This window comes from Rhipicephalus sanguineus, chromosome 9, assembly GCF_013339695.2.
Source record: "Rhipicephalus sanguineus isolate Rsan-2018 chromosome 9, BIME_Rsan_1.4, whole genome shotgun sequence".
In the NCBI taxonomy this organism is placed as follows: Eukaryota; Metazoa; Arthropoda; class Arachnida; order Ixodida; family Ixodidae; genus Rhipicephalus; species Rhipicephalus sanguineus.
In genome coordinates, this window is record NC_051184.2 from 109,675,453 (window position 1) to 109,702,499 (window position 27,047).

The following is a 27,047-nucleotide window of genomic DNA, read 5'->3' on the forward strand; positions in this document are numbered from 1 at the left end:
GTAGCTGAGTGCGCCCGCATGGCCACTACGCGTTGTGTAGTTCCAGCCGGCTCCCGATGCCCTGACATTAAGCTTCTGAACCTTCGTGCTGCCCGTCGCCGCGCACAACGCCGTGCCATTCGCACCGATCGTGCAGAACACTGGACGGAACAAAACCGTATTGACGCTGTGTGCAGACGACAAGCGCGGCGCCTCAGGCGCAACAGCTGGACGGGTTTCTGCTCGTCTCTGAGTGACCCCCGCCGCCGCAACCGCGGCTGGCCCATCACGAGGTCTCTCCTAAACCCTAGGGCCCCTCGCTGCCCCGTCCTTGCGATCGCGGTGGCGCGCGCCATCACCGAGCTCGCACTATCTGAACTACTGGCAGACGCCTTTGTTCCCCCAGCCCCCGATCCTATGCGCGCAAGCGCCGAGAATCTCAGAAGCCGCCGTCCAGTTCTGTCGCTTCCTGCGCCGTCTGACGCTGCCCTTTCGGAGCACCTAGCCTGCCTGTGCGACGCAGACTTTACAGAACACGAGCTTGCTCGTGTTTTGAACCGCAGACGTCACCGCAGCGCCCCGGGACCGGACGGCATCACGCACAACATACTGAGGAACCTCGATGACAGCCAGCGCCACTTCCTGCTCGCTGCATTCAACGAGGTCTTTCGCAGCGGCTCCCTCCCGGATTGCTGGCGTACAGCGATGGTTGTCCCGGTGCTGAAGCGCGGTAAACCGCCGCGAGACCTGAAGTCATACCGGTCGATCTCTCTTACCTCAGTGCCGGGAAAGACCATGGAGGGGATGGCGCTTCATCGCCTCCAATGGATAGCCACTGCGCGCGCCACTTTCCCACCACAACAGTGCGGCTTTCGTGCCCTGCGCGCCACAGCCGACTGCATAGCCGCGGTCGTCGGCACGCTTGAGCAGGCACTGCACGACGGTGAGACAGCCCTGCTTCTTCTCCTTGACGTGCAGTCTGCCTTTGTCTGCCTACCACGCGCTGCTATCATCGACGCGGTTTGTGCGCTAGGAGTACAGGGCAAACTCCTCCGGTACATCAAGGCCTTCCTCACCGAACGATCACTGACTGTCCGTGTGGGGAGGATGTCCAGTACTCCACGCCCTGTCACAACCGGTGTGCCTCAGGAGAGTGTGCTGAGCCCCTTCCTATTTAACCTGGTCCTCGCACCTCTCATTGAATGCCTCCCGAAAGGTGATACGTTTGCTGTGCGCGCGGTGATATACGCGGACGACATCGCCCTGTATGTGCGCGGTCCCACCCGCTACACCAATACCGTCTGCCGGTGCCTCCAGAGTGCTCTCTTGGCCGTGGCCGGGTTCTTGGACGGCATTGAACTGCGCAGCTCGGCTGCGAAAACTGAGGCACTCCTTGTGCATCCGCGCGCCAGTGCTCGCCGCACCACTGCCCCCATCACACTGCACGGTGTCCCACTGTGTCCCACTGACCAAAGACTCCAGTGGAACAACGAGGTAGGCCGTGTACGCCGTGAAATGCGCCGTGTTGAGTGCTGTGTGCGTCGCATACTCGCGCGAGGCGACGGATGCCCCGCCTCCTTCGCGATGACATTTACGAGGCCATTGGGATGGCCAAGGTGCACTACGCGCTGCCCCTGTGCCCCCTGCGCCCCATCCAGTGGCATGCGATCGACGCCGACCACCGCCGAGTGCTCCGAATGTGCCACGGACTTCCGCGCAATTCGCGCATTGCGGACACACTCGCGAAGACCCGCGCCTGGCCGGCGTCACTCACAGGCGAAATGCGCGCGCTCTACCACCTGGAACGCCTCAACAGTGCACCGGATGGAGCAGCCATCATGTCTCAGTTGCGCGCACTGCCCGACTCCCGTGTTGGCTTGCTACTCAGCACATTCGACGTCATCGTCGCGGACAGCGCTCCGAAGATTCCCCCGTGGCCTCCCCCTCACCGGCGAGTGCCTCTCTCCATCAGGTTCGAGCTCCCTGGGGTCCGCTCCAAGCGGAACACACCCGCCTGTGCCATCGCACAAGAAGCCGCTGCAAGAATGGAACATGACCTGGAAGGAAGAGTGCAGTTTTTCACTGACGGCTCCGTGCTCCAGGACCATTCTGCGGCCGCTGCCTGCACGGCACCGCAGCTGGCATTGAAGCGCCAATGCCAGCTGGCCTACCTTGCCTCCTCCACCACGGCGGAGCTGGTAGGAATTCACCTCGCTGCTGACCTCATCCGTGAATCGGCGCACATCGATCGCGCCGCGATCTACACGGACTCGCGGTTGTCACTCCGCCAGCTCGCCAAAGAGGAGCGCGCCCCCCACTCGCACAGCGTGTAGCCCTTCAACTGCACGCACTGCGAGAACACGGTTGCGACGTGGCTCTTCAATGGATACCGTCACACGTTGGAATCGCAGGGAACGAAGCTGCTGACGACCTGGCGAGGACTGCACACGACCCCGCGGTTCCGCTGACAACGTACGCGGACTCCGCAGATTCAGCACGCCAGAACATCCGGCGAGAGCTCGCTCGCAACCACCCTGATGCGCGCGTAGCCTCCGGCTGCCCCCCGCGTTATCTACCGGAGGGAATGCTAAACCGAAAGGAGCGCTCCCTTCTGCTCGCACTGCGGACCGGCTCTGTCTGGCCCGCCGAGCGCCGGCACCGCCTTCGCGGTGCTCCCTCAAGGCCTCACCGCGCTGCCACCGCACGTCCGTTTTCGCTCCGTTTTTCTGCTCCGTTCCGGTTTTCGAGGCGTGAGGCTTCCCCAACAGTCCTCGGTGGGACCGCACGAGCGGACAGCATGCGCGCGCTGATTGGCCGACGCGATGTTCGCGAAGTGCTGGCAACCGTTCGTCACTGCAGCGGTGTTCGATGGCGGCGACTATCACCAGCAGACGTTAATTTTCCGCATTTTGACGTAAACAAAGCATTTGCACGGTTACGTTCTGTTCTACAGCGGCACGAGTTGCATGGCATGTGGTCATGGACGCCCGAAACGCTGTATAGAGGGGCTTTACGCTGTACAATGGTTGAAATTCAGTTATTGCTGCCGCATCTCAGCAACAATCAGCCCATCTGCGCTAGGTCGCGTTCGGCGCGACATCGCAGCGTTTGAAGGTGTGTGCGCGTCAACTTGCAAGAGCACGGCGGCCCCGCACACGTCTCTAATGCGATGATTAAGGTAGGGAACCTGCCGCGGCAACAGCGCTGCACGCTCACGACGACCAGGCCATCGATCGTGGCGTGCAGACGTGTAGGTCATGAATAAAATTTCTTCCTCTTCATATCATAGAAGTGCGCAGTGCCAGCAATGGGGAGGCGGGCGGAGGGGGGGGGGGGGGCGGATGCCCTGCTATAAACTAACGGCAACCCCTGCCACCGATGGCACCGTTCTGAAATGCAATGAAAACAAACGCTCACTTGCACAAATTTTCTGTTTTCTTTCCAGCTAGCACTGCAGAATCTACGCAGTTAGCCGCAAAGGCACGATGCTAAAACAAACGCGGCAAGTAGGAGAATTTTCACAAGGTTCACTCGTATATCCTAGTTCTCCCAAAGCCGTTCAAACACCTTGCGTCATAATTGTCCGCGGCCATGGCAAAGCACGAGTGCCTGCTCAAATGATTGTCACTGTTCTTGGCCGTCCTTTTGACTGATAGATATACGAGCATAGGCGTGCTCAAGGTTCCCCTTCAGGGGAGGGGGGGGGGGTGCGAAGGTTCATCGCGGCGTCCCCCCCCCTTCCATATTAAGTCAATGTATGGGGCAGACTTTGCGCCCCCCTCTTCTTAGGTGACTAGGGGGGGGGGGAGTTGCCCCCTGCCCGCCTTCTGCGCATGCCTACGTATATGAGTTTCTATTCGAAGTTGTAACTTTTGTTATCAGAAGTTACAGCATCAGACTGGCATACTCTCCTTTCTAATACTGTGCAAGCCTGTTGAGTAGCTGTGTTCTTTTCTTACTCTGTCCAGATAAAATACATAGGTACCTGCGATGTTTTTTTCTTGTTAGCAGTTATTACATACTGAGGAAGACATCAAAAGAAATAGGCGCGATACTTAAAGGGCCCCTCACCAGGTTTGAGAATTTTGAGCTAACGAGCGCAATGCGTACACTGGGCGTTCACGATCACGTCTGCCAAAATTTGCAACGCTACGCGCCGCGGAAATGGGTCAAATTTCAAGGTGAACGCTGCTTGCCCTTCCTCTCGCGGGCGCACGCTTTAGAGAATGAGGGGATGACGTACATGAGAAAATGGCCCTACGTAGATGGTAGTGCTGTGACGTCGCTCCCCTACGTAGACGACTGTGCTCTGACGTCGCCAACAGTAGCACGTGACACTGCGATAATTATTTGACACGACATGTGTAGTTTGTGTAATTTGTTGCTTGAATAGATTAATAAAACTTGAGAGAAATAATGAGACACAAAAAGGGAATGTGTGCGTCTTTTTCATTTTCTTCGTGAATTGCAGCAAGATGCGGCACTAATGTGCCTCCCTTTCCCATGCGTTCGTGTCCCCGCGGTTAGCGCATCGAGCAGACGCCAGCCCTGGAAACGAAAGTAATGTTCTGGCGCGTTCGAGCACTCATTATGCTCATTTATTCTACCGCGTCCAAGTAAACGTTAATGCGGCACTGGCTCATGATACCGCCACTCTCGTGCCCGTACAAGTGTCTCAACTTTCATGCCCGTCCCGCAGAAACAGGCAGTACACCACAGAGAACGCCGACAAAACGCCCACGGTCGCTACATAAAAAAAAAGGTAGCGGCCGTGCAACGCCGCTCGCGTGCTCGGGCTGGCTCGGGCACGTCATGTGCACGTGACCATGCATGCGCATGACGTATTCTTGCGTATGTGTCAACTGAAGAGGGCAGGGAAGGGATTTGGCTTGCTAAGGCTACACGGGGCGAGTGGCAAGGGTTTGAAACTCGCCTCCTCGCATCATGGTTTCGCGCCGTTAGGCGCTGAGCCGTGCTCCCAATTAGGGTTGCAGAAGTTGCGCCTTTTCCTTTCCTCAACCTCTCCTCCTCCTCCTCTCGCGCCGTTACAGATTATTGTTTTTCTCAGCTCGTAATGAACCGATTTGAAAAATTCTTGCGGCATACTGCTCTTCTGTCGGCACACAACAACTTCCAGCGTCTAACTAAAATTTGCTATGTGGCCTGGTGAGGGGCCCTTTAAGTTGTACAACCAAGGAACAATTACCCGTACAGCTGGGAAGAAAAACTGGGACCTACACAGCCCGATAATTGAGGGGAAAACAGGGTGAAACTAATTAGGTTCTTCATGTAATCCATGCCCAGCCCCGCCAGAATCATTAACAAGATGTGGCAAAATCTTTGTGATGATTCTATCATGGCTCCCACCCAGTACCTGATCGAATGCTGGCAAGCAAGACATCCACATACATAAGTGGTAAACTGCACAGATGGTAATTATCCCAAAGCCAAGAAAAGAGGTGCAACAAGATCACCTCCGGCCTATATCAATAACATCGAACACAGGCAAGCCTATTATGTAATGCTCATATGACTAAGTACATTCAGATCGCATTAATGTTATTTTGTTGACATGCTGAAATGGCCCTACCAAGCCAGAAGCTACGTACATAGCTTGAGGCATTGATGACCGCGATCTTTTCCTGCATACCGTGATCAGGTTCAGGCAAAAACTGTCCTCACACAACATTATGCTACAAATTGAACCCTAGATAATAGACATGTGATTGCAGATATTGCATACCAAAGCAATCGTTAGAATGAGTCTCACGAAGGCCTTTGACAACATCACACACAAGGCTGCTATAGAGAAGCTACAGAAGCTAAACGTATACGTACATGTATGTAAGGACAACCATATGTGTACCATGTGATGGTAATCGTAACAGGGGAGATCAGATCACATAAAAAAACGGCAGGAAGTGAAAGATGGTAGCTTGCGATGAAAAAAATCCGTAGACAGGGGGTGGGTGCTCGAGCCGACGTTTCGACAAGTGGACTTGGCTGGAACTGAAATCAGTTCCAGCCTTGAAGAAGACAAGTCCACTTGTCGAAACGTCGGCTCGAACACCCACCCCGTTTACGAAGATCAGATCAGGTGACATAGAATTCAAAAGCTGGCGAACACCGTGGGGATTGGTTCCGTCTTCCTTTGTGCTGAATGTATATGCTTACTGGAAGGACTGAATAGCATGAAAGCATTACAGCATGGCCTGTAAGCTTATGGCACCATGTTGTGGGTAGGTGACAGCAATGGTCAGATAGAAACAACTGTGCAATACACCATACACAGGCTAAACCATACGCCAAACAAATGATGTGGCTTAATTATCTAAAGGATATCCAGTTGTCATGCTGCCATGAAAGAGGCCAACTTGGTACGCCTAGTGCAGGCCTTCATTGCAGGAGGATCGACAGGTGGGCCAGTTGGTAATTCATTTTCTTCGTTCAGCGAACTGGGAGCACAGAAAAAAAACACAAAGGATGAAGCGAGGAACCTCTTATGTGGTTTTATGTGGTCTTATGTGGTTCCTCGCTTCGTCCTTTGTGTTTTTTTCTGCGCTCCCAGTTCGCTCAATGAAGAAAACAGGCCTTCATTATCATGAGCTGTGTGCAACACCGTACCAAACTCCAAATGTCAGGGAAGACTACTATAAATAGTGGTCACTAAAGATAGTGCAATATTACGACTCACGCAGAGTCCTATGGGCACACACATACTCAATGAACTTATTGGCATAATGAACTACACAGCATGAGACAGCATACGGGCGAATATTCCCCATAATGTATGCAGATATCTTTAATTACTCCCCCTACCTAGAAAGATTCACCCCAAATCACAGAATAAAAATACAGGAATGATGTGACAATGTTCATAGCTCTTTGCATCGTGTTCATTGTAACAGATGGCGATCCCAAAGTGGGAGACTCAATGTGAGCTGAGAAAGCCTAAGGAGCCGAGGAACTGCCCATTGCATTGGCAATGACTTCCACGTGAGCCAAATATGTAATCAATGAAAGAAGGGAATTTTGAGGGCTCATTTCTTTGCTTCACACAACCTTAACGAAAACCAGCACATAATGAAGCCAAGGGTATAGGGGACATTAATTGTACTGTTTTTAGTGTAACACTGTACAAATTGTGATATATATGTGAAGGAAGTAAAGTAGACAAAATGACAACTTGCCGCCGTCAGGGACCAAACCTGCTATCCTTCGGATAACACGCCAAATACTCTACCGATTGAGCTACGGTAGAGCATTGAGCGCGTTATCCGAAGGTGGCAGGTTTGGTCCCTGATGGCGGCAAGTTGTCTTTTCATCCACTTTACTTTCTTCACATCTATATCACAATTTGTACAGTGATACACTTAAAACAGTACAATTAACGTCTCCTATACCTTGCTTGGCTTCATCATCTGCTGGTTTTCGTTAAGGTTGTGTCAGATATGTAGTCAGCAACTCCAAAACCTCACTCTGCAACTTCACCAGGGGTGCATCTCGCTGACCGAACAGCAAATTCTGTCCAAATGATCGGGCACCTCTACACTATACCTTCCCATAAATAAGGCGGCTCATGCCATTGCTTGAGCAATTACATAACGAGCCACCAAGGTGCTACCTCTAAGGTCAAGATGGAACTGCACAGTTAACTACAGGGAGATCTGAAGTCATTACAGACTGTGAAGAGCCCAGTATACCCCTACGCATCCGACAATTGCTATGCAGCAAGTGGGGACCCGGTGCCTCCACTAAACCAATAATGCTTGAACCTAGTGGCTCGAGCCTCATGTCAGCCTGGAAAGACCAACTCTGGGCCATCCCATTGGCTAAAGACGGCCCTGGGCCCATGGGTTACTAGTCACTATTTAGGTGCCCATTTATTGCCAGAAACTGCTGCCCACAAGCTAATGTTATCTCTTTCTCTCTTCTCTTGCTGTCATCTTTTTCTTCACATATAAAACCACACAGAGAAACTGCAGCACAAAACATCAACCTTGTGGAAATTTAATTCTTGCAACTTGTAAATTTTCTGAACACAATAGTTCTACTCTACCAGAAATACAAATCTGTCCACTCATGCCTGAAATTCTTACTGTGCATAAAATGTTCTACATACCTAAGTGGTAAGCTTGATGGAGCATTTAAGTGGAAGTAATGTATGCATGAAATTTCTTATAACTTATCTAATGATTGTTATGCATAGCTGCTTGTCACACGCTTTCAGGAATACAGTACTTACATAAAAGTGAATATTTATATTGATGCCAACATAAAGTGTTTGCAGTGAACATAATATTCACATTTCTTGTTGCTGGTCTCAATGGTTTCCGCTGTCCCTTTAATATACCTAGCCATACTTCACACAACAATTAAACAATGCATAGTACATTATCAAAGTGCACAACAATAAGCAGTGCCATGGCATGTATGATCCTGCTCTCAGCAATGATGAAATCCGAGAATGATTGACTAATGACTGTGATAGCTGTTAAGAGCACCCATGTATGTGTTCTCATTTGATCACTTTCACTACAAAGATTTGCTTGTGTAGGGCAACCAATGTTACTGAATTATATATAGCAAGCTCTACCTAAGCTACTGGCACACCTGAATGTGTCATATAGGTATTAACTTGGATAGTTAATATAGAGCTATGTTTTTATAAAATGAAAAGAGCATGGCCTGGATAACATAAATAGGTGAGTTGTACCTGCACCTCATCTGAAAGCCCGCTCAAATCAAGCAACTCAGCTTTGCACTGAGTACAGTGCAAAGCTGAGAACAATGACATGAGTAGGCTCATATGATGCAGGACAAGAAGCAAGACAGAACATTAAGTACCAGCTGTCACACCAGATTAAGATCTGGCGCCGACATGGCTGCCGGAAACTTACGCCTAGTATTTCTTCAGTTGATGCAGATGACAACGATTGCTCGTGACGCCACAGCTTCAGCGGTGTGTCCAGCTCTGCAGGACATTTCTTCGACGCAAGACTTTTTCCATGACCTTCTTTGCCTTCCTGCGGTCCAAATACCACTCGACATGACGGCGCTGCCTGCGGTATCATCGTTCGGTTGCGGCCGGCAATGCAGCTGGCAACGCTGGAAACACAGAGACAGCGAAGCACTACAAAAGCACGCCCACCATTCAGCCACTTTGGGATCTGGCGCCGACATGGCTGCCGGAAACTTACGCCTAGTATTTCTTCAGTTGATGCAGATGACAACGATTGCTCGTGACGCCACAGCTTCAGCGGTGTGTCCAGCTCTGCAGGACATTTCTTCGACGCAAGACTTTTTCCATGACCTTCTTTGCCTTCCTGCGGTCCAAATACCACTCGACATGACGGCGCTGCCTGCGGTATCATCGTTCGGTTGCAGCCGGCAATGCAGCTGGCAACGCTGGAAACACAGAGACAGCGAAGCACTACAAAAGCACGCCCACCATTCAGCCACTTTGGGATCTGGCGCCGACATGGATGCCGGAAACTTAGCCTAGTATTTCTTCAGGTTAGTTATTTTTATCTCCCTGTATATGGTAGACCATTTAAGAAATCGGCGCCAGATCCCAACGCTGTTCTTTGCTCAGTGCTTTGCTACATGTCGGCCTTGCGCGCGAATGCTGTCGCGTGTGGTCAAATGCTGAAAACGCTTTTGTTGTTGTCTGGAGATGTAGAACAAAATCCAGGCCCTCTATCACCGCAACAGGAAAAGCAGATGTTCGACACCATCATGACGTTACCTTCGATGCAACACTCACAGTCTGCAATTCTTGAGGAACTTAGCTCTATCCGAGCTAACCACGAATCGTTTCAACAAAAAATAACAGAAGAACTACATTCAGTGCGAAAACAGCAACAGGCGCTTGAGAAGCAATTGGCAGATGTAAGTGACAGATTAACACGTGTAGAAGATAACACCCCCCTAGGTACCACAGGCAAAAAAGAACTTGACCCACTTGCAGCTCAGACTGGAGTGCTTGCGCGCGCATGCAAGGCTATGCAGGATTGTCAGGATGACCTCGAAAGCAGGTCCCGCAGAAATAATCTTGTATTTTATGGCTTTCCAGACAATGAGAATGAAACGTGGGCACAATCGGAGGAAAAAGTTATTTCCTTTTGTTCTAGTAACCTACAGCTGAATATTGCCCCTGAAGCAATTGAACGAAGTCACAGATTAGGCCGATATACAACGGCGAGGAAAAGGCCCGTCATAGTAAAGTTCCTATCTTTTAAAGAAAAAGAACGTGTGCTGAAGGCTTCCGGCAAACTAACGGGAACCGACTTTGCAATCAGTGAAGACTATTCACCAAAAATCAGGCTAGAGAGGCAAAAACTAATACAATACGCCAAAGAGAAGGGAGGTGATTTTAAGCTTCGTTTCAATAAGTTATTCATGAATGGCCAAGTTTTCCTGTATGACAGCGCTGCAGAAAGCGTTGTGCCTAGTCCTAGATAGCAACCACCTCAATATACCGTTCTACCGACAAAAGAATTAAGAAAAAATGAACTTACATGCATTGTAATTAACTGTCGCAGTTTAAAAAACAAGAAAACAGAATTTCTTTCGTTATTAGACATGACTAAACCCCACATAGTTTTTGGCACTGAATCTTGGCTCGATACCACCATCGCAGATCATGAATTCTTTCCTTCGACCTATGCAGTATACCGAAAAGACCGTACGACTCGCGGTGGTGGTGTTTTCCTACTGATCCATAACAGTATCAGTAGCGTTCGTATCGACACTGACAGTGACTTGTGTGAAACTGTTTGGTGTAAGATTATGCTGAGTGGTGGCTCAACTGTGGCTGTTGGTTCCTTCTACAGGCCTCCTGGCAATGCAGCACCCCAGCCTTTATTCACTTTAGGTAATATATTGTCAACTATAGACACAACATACGTAATGGTTGCCGGTGATTTTAACCTTCCTGATGTTTCGCGGACGCCCTTCAAACCGATAGTCCACAGTGAGTCACTGCTACATCGAGCTATCGAAGAAATCGTGAATGTTCATCAGTTATATCAGCTTGTGACAGCCCCCACGAGGGTGTGCAGCACTAGTGCAAACGTGTTAGACCTTTTTCTTTGTAATGATCAAACGCTTGCTTCCTCTGTTGTTACAATACCAGGTATCAGTGATCACGACGTTGTCCTTGTTAAAATGTCTTTCGCTGTAGCACAACAAAGAGCTTCAGTGCCACGAAAAGTGTTCTTGTATGGAAAGGGTGACCACGCTTCTATTTCAAGGGAACTGGTATCTTATTTCTCTGATTTTCAAGAACTATGCTTGCATTCTGACGTGAATGGCGTGTGGAATGCACTGAAGACAAAACTGTTATCGCTAACTCAAACTTTTGTACCATCGCGACTCATATCAGCCAAACACCGAAATGATAAACCATGGCTGAATAAGGAACTTCGAGTGCTTATAAACAGAAGAGATCGTCTCTATCGCAAATATTGCCATACGTCAGACGTTGAAACATACAAACAGATGAAACTACTTGGCAAGAAGATAACCAAAGATTTGCGGCAAGCAGAGAGAGCATACTTAAGCGATCTAAGTAATAAGGTGAAAACAAACCCGAAACTCATCTGGAAGTACGTTAAAAGAAAGACTAAGGCTCCTGGTGGTATTCCTGATATGAATGATGGTACTAAATACCTATCGGATAGCACAAGTAAAGCAGAAAGCTTTAACCAGTACTTTCAGTCGGTGTTTTCGGTGCCGTCAGTGGTTGAAACTACAACGTGCAATACAGTGACGTTATCGAAAATGGCAGAGATCGACGTTTCAGAACAAGGTGTTGCATCTCTTTTAAAAAACCTTACTGCAAACTCAGCATCAGGGCCAAATCACATTTCGAATTTCATTTTAAAAAACTGTGCCCTTTCCAATAGCCCGTTTCTTACAGCTGTGTTCAGGAAATCTTTATCGCAGGGTGCACTACCTGATGATTGGAAACGAGCAAATGTCATACCCATTTACAAGAGTGGCGACAAGTCGAGTACTTGTAACTATCGTCCTATTTCTCTAACGTGTGTATCCTGCAAAACTCTTGAGCATATCATATATTCCAATTTAGTAAAGCACCTTCAGAGCAACAATTTTTTCTGTCCGACACAGCATGGTTTCCGAAAAGGATTTTCCTGCGACACGCAACTAATAGAATTTACGCATGACATCGCTGCAACGTTAAATTCTGGTAGCCAAATTGATTGCATTTTCCTCGATTTTAGCAAGGCATTTGATACTGTTACACACTCTCTCCTTCTACTGAAATTTTCGTGTCTTAATATATCTGCTAACGCACTGGCATGGCTACAAGCTTATCTTTCATGCAGGAAACAATGCACAATAATTGATAGCGCGTCATCGTCAGACGTAGACGTCATTTCAGGAGTGCCACAAGGCTCCGTTCTGGGCCCGCTTCTCTTTTTGATTTATATCAATGATCTTGCTGAATGCGTGGACAGTCACGTCAGGTTGTACGCAGATGACTGCTGCATATATCGTGAAATTAAGTGCACACAGGATTCCGAACAACTGCAGAAAGACCTCGACTCAGTAATAGCATGGTGCAGTACGTGGAAAATGAAGCTCAACGTGTCAAAGTGCAGTGTCATTAGGTTTACCAAGAAAAAGCAGCCCCTTCTTACAGATTACTGCATGCAACAGATACCACTATCCATTGTGAATGAATATAAGTATCTTCGCGTTGTCATCAACAGCACACTATCATGGAATGATCACGTTCGCAGGGTATCAGTTAAAGCCAGTCGCGTGTTGAACTTTCTGCGACGCAATTTCAGAACCGCACCTTCTGTTCTTAAACAAGTTCTTTACGTGTTTAATGTACGCCCACTTTTAGAATACGCTTGCACTGCCTGGGACCCGGCCACTAAGGTAAATATTGATGCTTTGGAGCGCATTCAGAAACGTGCCGCCCGGTTTGTGACGGGTAATTATAACTTCACCAGAAGGTCAAGTGAAATTGTCAGCGCACTTGGATGGCCATTACTGTCCTCAAGGCGTAAATATATCAGACTATGTCTTTTCTACAACATAGTAAATAACAATACCGGTATCGATAAAAATAAATACATCAAACCACCAACCTACATCTCATCACGACGGGACCATTCTTTAAAAGTACGCGAATACAAATGCCGAACAAGTGCTTTTGCAAATACATTTTTTTCCGAAAACTATACATGAATGGAATGGTCTTCCGTCAAGTATTGTTACCGCGCCCAACACAGCGTTCCCTTCACTTCTAAAAAAGTATGTTGTTACCTAATGTCGCTTTTCGTCTTTTGTCAACATTTTTTCATTTAGCAAAGGCGGAAATGTCTAGCCCATCTATTTTGTGCATATTGTGTGTGCTGGGATTTACCTATTTTGATTTGTGTTGTTTTTTACAGAGCAATTTCTTTTCTTTGACGTGTATGTACTTTTGATTTGTAAACCCCCTACAACAATGCCCCTTGAGGGCGCTGTAGGTACATGTATAAATAAATAAATAAATAAATAAAATAGTTCTGTATATATGCAGTGAATGCATAGTCATTGCATCTCTGCATCTTGTATACTTCTTAGTCTCTACGTATAGGGTGCTATGTTTGCATAATCACCATTAGTTCATTAAAAATTCTTGTAATCACCAAATGTTGTGTTCATTCTTCTATTATCACCTAGGCCAAGGTAGGCTGATAAATCGAGAAAACATTTCTTGTAATTCGTCATTTTCAGAACAAACCTGTACTTTCTCGAGTGACGCTTTGAGACTAATGCGCTATATGTTCTGTTTGAACCTGCAAGCTGGGCCTCTTGTATAATTACCTAGTCACTACATAACTACCTGATAAAATGAGGATATCCCCATGGGCATTGTGAGAGTGAGCAAAGAAGTATGTGCAGAGCCTAAAATTGCTTCAAAAAGAAAACATGCATAAGGGCAAATTTGGTATTCTTTCACAACACCACCTAAATCGCACAGCACACACGATCTCGTTTGTTCCTATATTGTTTAATATAGTACACACCTTATTGTAGAACTGTGTTTGAATAAAGTAACCTGATAATTATCACAGCCAACCACAATTATCATGTCCAACAACTCTCAATGCATATGAGCCGTAACACGTTGAAATTCACATATTAAAAAAATACCACTGTAATGAGATTCTTTTTACAACTGTACATATTCTTTAAATTGTACTGCATTAGGTATATCGTCGTGTTTTCACCAAGCATACAACACCGATGCCATTATGCCAATGTCTTCTATTATCCTTGTTATGTACGAATATGATGCTTTATGTAGTAATGCTCTCTTTTGTACAAGTTGATATTTATTATTCGTCTTTTGCATGTATATCTATTTGCTTTCGCTAGTACATATGCCCTGTAATTGCTCCTACAGTGGGCAGTGCCTAAATGTTTACTCCATCTCCCATTTTTCACCATTGTGCTTGATTTGCTGAATAATAAACACGGACTGACTGCCTGAGTTATACGTAGGTGTCAATAAACCAATTTTGCAACTGACTATGACACGTTAACCATGCAATCATGGAATTATATGATCAGCTTACGTCACCAGTATAACTATTCTTTTGTTTCCCGCCCATCTATGAAATACTCAGACAAAATAACTTAACCTCATGTTTTGACACAACAAACAAGAGAGAAGAAAACAACTTTATTGAAATAAAGACTGCTTGATTACTGAGGGTGGAGCCTGTTCTCCATGGCCCCACTGGCTATTGCAGCTCAACGTTCAAGTGTTACCAATTCGTTTCCAATGACAGATTGAAAAGCCACACCTTCCATGACCAGTTGTTGGGTCGTTGTTAAGTAGTCGTAAGGCGGCATTTGCGGGACGCTGTGTGCACTGGTAGTGGAAGTCGCAGTCTCCCTTCTGAGGATGAGACCGTATCAGTAAAGTAGATGTTTGCATCCTACTGCCTTCTGCACATGGTGGATTCTCAGGCTTGTGGCTGTTTTATTTGGAAGTACGGGTTCATGTGACATGGCATGAGTATTCTTGCTCCTACATCAGGTGGCATAAGTGTGGTTCCATTTTTACATACCTGAGGCATTGAGGGGTAACACAGTCATATTAGATTCAGTGGAAACATTTTTCCAGTGACTCTAAGTCTTATCAACACAGAGTGCCCTGGTGTGTTGCATTGAGTCCTTTGTGCTGGGCCATAAGTGTGGCCCCAGCAAGTTCCTCAAATGTGTTGATCATGCCTAGTTCGATGAGGCAGTCTGTGCTTATGTTTTTGGGCAGACCAAGTGCCACCTCGCAGGCAATCAAAATTATTCAATTTGCTTGGCAGATTTCAGTTTGTTGCGCATCTTGGAATGGGAGAGCGCAAGTTATTTTGCTCATGACGAAGACGTGCCCTACTTTCATAGCGCCTATCTACATTATTTTCTCTGTTGAGTGTGAAATTCTTAATAAAGTTAGCAACATTATGCATTGTGCACTTGAGCTTGAAAAGGGTATTACTGGCACTGCCAATTTCTTTCACATGCATTGCAAGCACTAGCAAGTGCCGACTCCTTGGATAAGTTCTCCATCTAGCAGTAGTAAATGTAGTGGTGGAGATGTGTTGGTTTAGGGTTCTTGGTGATCAAATATATTTTTATTTTGATTTTCTTGGAGCGCACTTCATAACAACTTCTGCTGTGTATGATTCAACCTCGTCCAGGGCCCGTTGAATTCTGTCCTCTCTGTCACTGTACGAGCTTGTAGTGGCTTAGAGTGCAGATTGCCATGCTGAGGTCTCTGTCTTGCTACTGTACAGCAACTTGAACAGAGGCAGTATAAAGTTGCCTCGGGAAGTGAATACATATCCTTTTGCAGTACCAGGTTTTGAGAACTGTTTGCTGGCATTAGCAATACTGCTTCAAGTTCATCAGCCTGACTATTCTTAAGGGTAGGTGGACCTTTGCCGTGGTCGCAGTCATACATAGGATATAGCGGTTGCTACATAGGTTTTCTACAAGTTGCTCCAACTAACATTTGGTAATGGTGGAATCTGGCAGTGTCTGCAGCCACACTGTTGCCCATCCTTGTGGGAACTCTTGGGGATTTAAGCAGCAGGAACTCATAGGCCTGGGTGGTTCCCTTGTTTATATCTCGCTTCCACCCCCACCCCCCCTTTGATGTACATGGATATGTCTTCAAGGAGAATTAGTCGGTCCCTCTGTGCCATCCAAACTAGCACAACTGTCTACAGGTGCTTCACTTAATTAGTACAAATGCAATGTAGTGCATGTTATGAAGCCACGTTACTCATGCGCTATTTATTTATTTATTTATTCATTCAGTGGCTACATTTCACCCGAGGGCATTGCAGAAAGAGGGTTCCAGCAATAATAACATTTGTACTGCACAAAGTGAAACAGTGCTTGGAATCGCAGTGTTATGAATCGAAACGTTGCTTGCGGAACATAATACATGGTCTGAATGTTACTGACCACTTTGAAAAAGAAATATGTAGCATCCAAGTGATAACAAACACAAAATACACACAGATACACTGTTGAATATGGTAGTGGATGCACACGATGTACAGAAATATTCAGCTATAACATTATCTGCAGGTAATTCAGTGTAAACAAAATCTGTGTGACACGTAGCTTGTACAACTTCAATCAGTAGTTTATTCTGGTGATTTATAGCATGAAAGCACAATAAATTTGGCTAAGCCGTGACCACCTGGGTTTGTTGGTTTAACACAGCGGACGGCAACAAAAGCTATTCTTATTTAGTTAACGATTGCAAGGTGATGAGACATGCCTCAGAGTATGAAGTTATTGATCTCTTTCAACCCTTTCAGATGCCACCTATGAAGAACTGTCTGTAAATGTGTCAAATCGACACAATGTTATTTCAAGGCAATCGATATTATATTGCAACAAAAATAATGTCGTAATACGTTCATTTATGTATGTTATAGTAATCATTCCTAATTACTTTGTAATTAAATACCTGTTTATTCTGAACCCATTCATGCTCTGTTTTTGCATAGATAGAATGAAATCTCAGGCTAGAAATATAGTGCAAATTCGTTTTCGGTGATGTCCATGTTGAAGAGAGAAAAATTATACTTTTGACATTTCCCACGACCCACGTCACTATCAACAGTCACTTTTGAAAACAATTTGTAAGACCATATAGCGATGAAAGAACATCAGTGGGCAACCAGGGAAAAATAGGTTGTGCAAAACAAGCAGATGGGACAACTTTTCAAATTCCTTTAGAAAACTTTGTTCAATATGCAGTCGTTTTAAAATCTTTTACATCTAATGAGCAAAACTGTTAGCACTAATACTGGTGTCACACCACACAGTCCCTTAATGGTCGCGGTCGGGCCTGATCTGGATCGAATTTTTTTATCGACGTGGCTGCTTTACGCTAACTCTAAAAGGAAGCCAATCACTGTTGAGAAATTTGATAGGGGCGTGCGAATAGTGAAATTTAATCTCGAATCGACTTTAAATCGAATAGTCCCGAATAGTGGCCAAAAATCTTCAATCGAATAAAGAATATATTATTGAAAATTGCAAGAAAAAAACCAAGAAATGAAATCTGCTGATGTTCTCGAGCACCTAACGCGGTGAGTGACTGCTACTCAAAGGGTACAAATTGTCATGCAGAAGCACAAGCTGTTCCATGTGACCTGGCTTCAGGCTCTCTCACTGTGATGTTACAGTGTATGCTGCAGTTGAAAACACATGCTCACTGGGCACCTCAGTAGTAGGGATGGGAAGGTGTCGCAAAGGAATTTTGGATATTCCTGGATAGCTCTTTACAGTATTTCAAAGGATCATCCTTTCTTGTGATCAGGGACTCATTGAAGTATTTTTCAACCTCTTGACTATAAGGTCTGAGCTCAGTGTGCTGGTTATTTTTTTACACTAACAGTTCGACAGTCTCACAGACTGTTCCCTGGCCTTCTTTTGCTGGAGCCATTACGTGCGGAAATGACATAATCTCCTTTAAAATAAACATGTGCTCGCTTATGAACCAGGATATCGGCAAAAGTGTTTACGAAAGGCCTACTGTAATCACGTTAGCGTTAGTTTTAGCCACCCCACCCTACGTTGCACCATTGGCCTTTGTCGTGTTTAGATATTCGTCCTGTCGAATCATCCAAATCTTCGAATACTAGCTATTCGAAAGCTGAATCGAATTATTCGTTTCGAATTCAAAACTCGAATATTCGCACACCCCTAAAATTTGATCCCAAGCGGGCTTAATAGCGATTAACCGTGTTACATGCTGGAACACCAACATGAGCTTACCGAGAAGCTTCTGCAACGATACTTCAGGCCCTATAATATACTCCAGTATTGTGGTGCACTGAACTATGAGGTTTAACCCAATGGCATGATGCAGTCATAACGGCACTGCACATGGCCTGAAATCCTCCATGTATTGCGACTTAAACCTTACTGTGTATGCTCATGGACTATGGCACGTTATTTACAACTTGCTTTCTTAATTTATTTGATTGCATGCAGTCACACTTTTGTGTTCTGTTAGCAGCAATGGGACAATGCTTTTTCAAAGGGGAGTACCAACATGTGTACATTTTTTTATTTTCGATGGGACCGCGTTTCACTAACTTCAAACTGTTGCACGTTTTCACTCGTCGCAAGCGACACCTTCATGTATCGGAACATTCTTGAACGGTTTCCACATATTAACCCTTTCCCTACCAAAGACGAGCCGAGCTCTTCGACACGGTTTGTACTGCTCCCACCGAAAATGAGCTGGGCTCGTCTACACTGAAAGATACGTTTGGGGCGCTGCAGTTAAGCTACTATGAATAATTTTGCTGAGTTCTCTGTGGCTTGAGGAAATAGTGCAGTAAAAAATTTAAAAATGTGCTCATAGAATGCATTTTGATCAAGAAAGGACTGGATTCTGGAAACTGCAATTAGAAAATGGCATCCTCCTCTGTGCGCAAGCGGCGCGCGCATGCCGGCAACAGCTCCGTTAAGAAAAAAAGAAGAAAACGCATGTTTGCCTAAGTTTTCTGAAAAGAATTGCAGTTCTTCTGTGAGTGTGGCGGCGACTACACAGAACAGCATACTTTTTTCTATATTATCAGATTCACACGACGACTACTTCTCAACATGTATCGGCAGTGGACGCCGACAGATGTAAACAAACCCCCACAGGCGCGTCCATAGGTCGGCAAAAAAACTGGAGCTCACTCAGACTCACTCAAGTAATATATTTTGTTCTGAGGGCTCACTCGAACTCAGACTCACCAAAATTTTCCTCAATTGGACTCACTCAGACTCACTCACCAACATATTACTCAGCCTGAGTAAGCCTGAGACGTCGACTCACGAGTCCGTTGGAATAAAATTAGCTTTATCAATCATGGTGTCAATCCTCTCTAACGCCAATATCTCGCATAATCAGTGCTCTATGATACGCATTTTTATCTTGTACCTTCAAATACGAGTTATCATCATATATCATCATTGTGATACATTGATCCAGTAAGGACATTTTTAGAAAATACGCGACTCACACGAGATATATTTATCAACTTCCCATGAAAGAGTTTGCGGAGGGAGGTCATGGCACCTCTTCCCCAACTCGCCCCTCTGATCAATAAATATTGAAGTGGCCCATGAATGCTAGTGTGCTGAGATATGTGTCAATAGACTTGAGTATAAACGTAAGCCAATATACGGCAGATAGTAAGGCTGAAGATGAGTAGATAGGACCATAAGTTGGAAACAACAGGTGGAGCTCATTCACTCACTCAAGATATATATTTTGCGTTTAGGGTTCACTTGGACACAGGATCACCAATATTTTCCTTAACTGGATTCACTCGTACTCAGACTCACTATAATTTTCTTCAACCGGACTCACTCGGACTCAAACTCACCAAAATATTACTCAGACTCACGGCCCGATCTGAGTCTGAGTGAATTGACTCATGAGTGAGTTTGCCGACTTATAGGCGCGTCCAAGGCTTTTTCACCGGCTCGCTTGTCCCTGTACATTATTTTTTTAATTTCAAAAAGACATTTTCTGCATCGAAGGCTGGAGAGGTTGGGGCACTTTCTGTGGTGCAGTGCAGTAAAGCCAATCGTCTGCATATTCGTACAAAATACTTTGGTTGTTGTATAAAGACACATAGAATCAAATAGGCAAATGAAAGCGTCGGTATTTTTGCATCGTTTTTGGCCAAAAGCTTGGTAGGGAAAGGGTTAAAAGATTACAAGCACGATGTAAATAGCATAGTACATTACCAAATACGGAAGCACGAACGATCGTGCTGAAATGTAGTGCGACTCATTAATGGAAGCCTGGCACATTTAGTTGCTACATCATACTCCTGACAACTGTACTCATCACTGCAACGCGAGTGTTTTGGTAGCTTAGCAGGCAAAGTGTCACATTGCTAAGTTTGAGGAAACTAGTTTGATTGCTGGTGATGGCGGCTGCATTTCGATGGGGGCAGAGTTCAAGAGCAGCAGTGTATGATCGTGAGCAGTATGAGTACAAAAGATTTGAAAGAGGCTAGGCCTTTCTCATATATGGGTCGTTTCTGAATTACTGAAGGGAATTTGGCATCAGAGGATTCGAACAACATATCGATCTGCAGAATGACTAAAATCTGAATGCTGATCTGTGTATAGAGTTTTTGTTGCGCTGCATGGGATGCCTTATGAAAAAAAAAAACTTTTGAGGCCAGTCACGTCTGCATAGCCATACCCGAACAAAGCATTACTAATCGCAATAGATGAGAAAACAATGCGATTGCAATTTAGCAAAGTCACAAAAATTCAGTCACAAGTCATAAAAATATAGGACAAAGACAGTCACGTGCGGGCTACTACAAGGTCTGCGGGCCGCAGGCCACGTGTTTGAAACCCATGGTTTAAAGGAACCATGGCGCCTTTTTCACATTGTTTCCGTCAGCTGCCGCTATGAATCGCCCAACAGCGGGTTCAAGGCTATTTGCCACACGCTCATGTGGCAAATAGCGTGTTTCCTGTCACAGTGCTCACGATAGTCTATTCAGTCTCACGATAGTCTATTAACATAGTGCTTATATTTAATTTAGGTGAATGTTAAAGAACCCCAAAGAATTAATCCAGACTACCCATAACAGTATGCGTTATAATCATTATTGCGGCTTTTGCACGTAAAGTCTCAGAAGATATCTTGCTTTGCTAGGCTCACATTTACCCAATAAAGACTTCATTTATTTTTTACCGTAGTAAAATGCTTTGCTTGGCGCGTTGGTTCATATAGTCTAGAATAGATTTGAGTGCAAATGGATGAGACACAAGAAGACAAGACAACTAAACGAGCGCCCACTACCAACTCATTTAGTCGTCTTGTCTTCTTGTGTCTCTTCCCTATGTGCTCAAATCTATTCTAGACTATACTATAGTGGTTTGGCTGCTGCATTGTTCACAGTCGCAACCTCATGACGATATAAAATTTTCATGAAAGTGCAATCTAGCTGGCACTCCCCTATGACTGTGATTATCGGAACACACCTTACTCTGTTCTCAAAACACATAAGTGTGCCCCAAGTTGCCCGGCAATTTGAATGACTGATTTTGATGCTTACACACATGTAGCCTTCTACGAGAACACGAAGATATGTAAAACATTAAAATTAACTACACAGTCCTCACAAAATATGTGCTTATCTGTCATCTGCTCTCACAAATGCCTGCACAAACCACCTGCACATTTAGGCACGTGCAAAAACAGAGGAGTTGTGATTCTTTAGTGTGCGAACCGTTCGGGTCTGAACACAAAACCATACACTTTGTTTAGTCATGAATATCTTGCGGTTCAAACTAACAACCCCGTAACAAAAATAAAGGCCACCCAAAATTCCTATTAAAACACCTCCTATGGGTCGTGTTCAGACCTATCAGCACATGTCCAGACCTATCACCTCACTAAAAGATGTACCCGAAGAAGTGCACAACTTTTCAGGCACACAGTAAGAGTGAGAAGCAGATAAATCCATGTGATAAGCAGATAAATCCAGCTTTTATAGTTTGACACACAGGAACACGTGACTGATTGCTTGCATGGTTCACTTCGTAACACAAACACATTGCACGATGCACAACACATAAAACAATTAGCACCTAGAACCGCTCCAACACTGCAGATACACATCTAAGGACGCCATTGTTCGCTCGAACGCTACACAGTCACCACAGAGCACAACAAACGGCAAAACAGCTCAGATGCAATAGAACATGTACGACGGCGATGAAGAGGCAATGAAAATTGTAGCTACTGAGTGTATCATCACTCTCACCCTTGCAGTTCGCTGAAAGTATCAACATAGAGGTACGCATTTGGCTGCGAACACAGGACACACACAAATGGCATGTGCTAGATGCAGCGAGCGAACACTTTTCATGTTCGTGTACGATGAGCATGTGCCATATGCGATTTACACCTGCATGGAATTACCTGCATGGAATTACCTGCAAAACGAACGATGGCATGAAACACACGCAATCGACAGCACCCAACGTTCACGTACACAGCACACTTTGCATTTTTTTCATTGGCAATCGCACTCGTTGATTAGATCTGGAAGCTAGCCCCACCTTGTTTCCTTTCGATGAATATTTCGACGGATGCCGATTAACACTGGTACTAATCACAATAACATCCAAATAAACTCCTTTTATGCAGCTGGCGACTAGGCCACTGCTCCCACTTCGTCACTTCATGCAGGTGTCATGTTTACATCGAACAGACATGAAGACGTCAAACTGTCACTGCCTTTTTTCAGCCAGCCAGTGACAGATACGGGTAACAGCACTAGCGAAATAGCTCACGTGAATGTTTTGCTGGTACGAGTCGTTTTAAGACACATTATGCAGCACCAGCTGCAGACAGAATTGGTGATCAGAGTACCTAAAGGAGCGTCTAGGCAGACTAATTGGGTAATACGTGTCAATTTTGTTTGCATTAAAATGAAAAATCATGGAACATAGGTATGCCACAAACGATAGAATGAACGAAGGCAGATCTGCAAGGTAGTAGAAAGCTTTGATTTGGGCAACTGCCAGCTTTTGTAACATGACCGCAGCTAGCCTGTGAGGGCAAACTGTCAGCAAAGTTTCGAGCAAGTTAGGGTGCCAGTTGTACGTCATCGGATTCTACACTGAACTCACAATTTTGGTTAGAGTATTGCTTTACCGTTCTCTTACATGCATAGGGCTTTTGATTATAAAATAGAAGTTTGTAGATAATTAAAGCATTTTTCCTCCACATGTCCACCAGTAAGCAGTCTTTGTGGTTGGACACCAGCAAGAAGTCGCTCGCATCACGACTTGCTTTATATGAAATTTTGTTTGCATTATTTCCACATGATAGAAATTAAGGCTACCTGAAGTTGTCATTCATGACTCAGCATTCTGGGGCATATCTAACGCAGCACTCTATGAAAGCAGAATGTTCAAAGTGCACAAAGAACTTGAAACAAACTATACGCGAGCTAAACAGCAAATTCAAGTTTGATGGAGCTTCTGTATCGAGATGGCTGATACACAAGAAAACTGCACTGGCAGCGCACATGTACGGCAAGCTTCAGAGCACACACACGCCGCTAAGAACACTTTTACGTCTAGCACCGCTGCAGCAAATCGCAGGCTCATACCTCGACTTGTATCTTGTGAGCAGACTTCGTCAACTGAGGATACGATCGAGCACTTCAGACGCGACGCGACGCGCTCACCGCAGCGCATCGCAAGCGGCAAAGCAGCGCACTCGTAGCAGAACATGTGCAATGACGGCAATAAAACTTTTCGCTATTGAGTTTATCATCACTCCGTACTTCACACAGGACTGGCAATACCCGTACGCATTTCGCGGGAATGAACCCCGAACACGGAGCACATACAAATCGCATACGCTGTTTGCGGCGATCGAACACTTTTGACGTTCTTGTACGATGAGCATGTGACACACAGATTACGCCTCCATATGATGACATTCTAGTTCCCAAAGCAAAGCGAACGACGGCACGAAAGACACGAAATCGGTGGCCTCCGATCCTCGCGTAAACACAAGCACACTCCATCGGTTTCCGTCGGCGATCGCAGGCATCGAGGAAGGCAGGAAGGTAGCGCCGGCTTGCTACTTTTCGATGAATATCTCCGTGGATGATGATTAACTCTAGCACTAATCACAATAACACCCAAATGAACTTTTTTTACGCGGCTGCTAGGCCTCGGTTCTCGCTTCACCCGGGCGCCATGTTTCTCGACGAGCCGGCGTGAAGACGTCATAGGTCACCGTTTTTTTTTCTGCCAATCAGCGACCGAGAAAGCGAGCGGGACCGGCGAGTTTGGCTGGTACGAAAAACGGCCGCCGCCTCCGCACTTCGCGAGAGGCGGAACGGAACACGAAAAACGGAGCAGAAACGGACGTGCGGTGGCAGCGCGGTGAGGCCTTCACCCCTATGCGGTGACTGCGGTGAGGAACAAACACTCCAGCATCTCCTCATCTCCTGTACCGCCCTGGCTCCGCAACGGGAGCACCTCGCGCGCGCCTTCAGGAGGCAAGGGTTACCCTGCGCGACCATGAACGATGTGCTGCACCCGGCCGGAGCCATGGACCGTGTTCGCGGTGCCCTACGCGCGGTGCTCGAGTACATTGATGCCGCGCAACTCGCAGACCGCCTCTAGGCCGTGCTTAGCGCCTGACCAGCAACGACAACGACGGATCTCCCCGCTTACTCTGCCCCCAGCCCTCTACCTGTTGTGACCTTCCCTTTCCTCCCACCATCTTCACCTCCTTCCCTTTTACCCCCCTTCCCCTAAAGTGACGCGGTTGTGGTGTCCCCGACTGAGAGACAGTTACCGTGTCACTCCCCCACCTTTCTATTTTCCTTTTCCATCAAGAACCTCTTCTCTCCACAGTGTCGGGAAGCGTAATATTCGTAACAGAACACTTCTCTCTGTCACAAACGAGCGCTAAGACAGGCGCGCGCCGCCGCATCCTGACGACAGCATCAAGCCACTGCGTCGACTGTTACCCCCAACGGGTGCGGGCAACCCTACCCTACCCTCTCCACCGAAGACGCCGTCGGTCGCGACAGTCTAACACCCGTGCAGATCGGGAGAATTCAAGAAATCAAAGTGGAACCGACAGATTCCGCAGACGAATCGGCGAGACGAATCCCTTTCCCCTAGCTGTCGCTGCGCTAGGGGAAAGGGATCTTCCGCTTAGATTGATCGATTGCAGCTCTCTCCAAGAGCTGCACAATACAAAGCAGGGGGAAAACACTGCAGGTACGATCACCGAATGCATTGGCTTACACATGCATCTTTGCTGCGTATTTTGTTGGGTTGATGTTAGTTTCTTTTAAAGTACCTTTTGCGCTTTAAGGCACGGTGATCGTACCTGCAGTGTTTTTCACCCTTTCATGTGTGCCGTCTTTTACTTTCCCCTGCTTTGTATTGTGCAGCTCTTGGAGAGAGCAGCAATCGATCAATCTAAGCGGAAGACCCGCCCTCCCTCTTCCTTCTTTGCCCCTACCTTCTTTTTTTCTTTTTTTTCTTTCCCTTCAGTGGGTCCTTGACCAGAAGTCGCTAATGTCACTCAACGTGTTCGTTCTCGCTTTGGAAGCGGGCGTCGTTTATCAGACAAACGAGCAGGCTGGACAAATTAGATGGTAGACAAGACTCTTTCGGCATGGCCCAAAAGTACAATACGCCGCGTCAACAGTGCTCACCGACACCCACTTAACCCCCCCCCCCCCTTTTTTTTCTCCAATCAGCCGGTTTGAATCGCACACCGGCTGTCTTTAACTTGAGCCGGCTCTGCGTCCAGCCCTCCGGGACAGAATAGAGCGACGAATAGAGCGATGAGTAAGAGCCGACGCATAAGTGTAAGCTCTGTCGCGATGATGATGATGAAAAACATTTATTATAAAAGAAAAAAAGAAAGAGAGTTTGGGGGCCAAAGCATGACCCCGCTATATGGTCGGCGTCCCTAGTCCGGGACACCGCATGACGAGGCCCCGTCTCGCGCCCGTCGCACCAGAGCCCGTTGCGACTCCAGTGAGGAGCAGTTGAGGAGGGCAGTCTCCCATGCCTCTCGTGAAGGGGTAGGGGAAGGGGGCAGGTGGGGATTTTTAGTACATGCCCACACCATGTGGAAGATATCACAGGTATCCCCACAGTGTGGGCACCGCCCATCCGTGTTCGGATCATAGTGTTTTAATATTGCAGGACAGAGTAGAGTACCTGTCTGCAGGCGCCTTAGAGTTCGCTCATCCGCCTTACTCAGCCCCTTTGCAGGAGCCGGGAAAAGGCGGTGAGTGTCGCGATAATACGCGAGAATTTCTTTGAACCGCAGCAGCGGCGTATTGGCCTCCGAGTCATAAGAGCCAGGGTGAGGAGCACGGTGGGTAAGCGCTCGGGCGGCCGCGTCAGCGGCCTCATTACCTCGGAAGCCCTGATGGCCTGGAGCCCATATAATTCGTTTTGGGGTCGGATCGATGGCAGCCCGTTTTAGAATTTGGCCGGCTAAGGGGGATATCTCTCCTGCCAAGTAGTGAGCACATGCTTTACGGGAGTCCGTGATCTGTCGCGAAGCACTCCGCTGTCGGCGGCGGCGCGTTACTCCTCGCTCCTGATGGGCCCTAAGCAGACTTTTCCCCTTCCCGCTCCTTCTCTCTCTCTGTCACCTCCTTCCCCTCTCATATGATGTCCATATAAACACGGAAATATGCACGAACATTTCGTCTTGAGAAAGGTCAGGCTCTGACCGAAACGTCGACGTAATAAATGAAGTTTTCTTGAAGACCTGCCACCTCTGATACTTATACGGCAACCAAAGGCAACCACTCCTTCAACTAGATAGATAGATAGATAGATAGATAGATAGATAGATAGATAGATAGATAGATAGATAGATAGATAGATAGATAGATAGATAGATAGATAGATAGATAGATAGATAGATAGATAGATAGATAGATAGATAGATAGATAGATAGATAGATAGA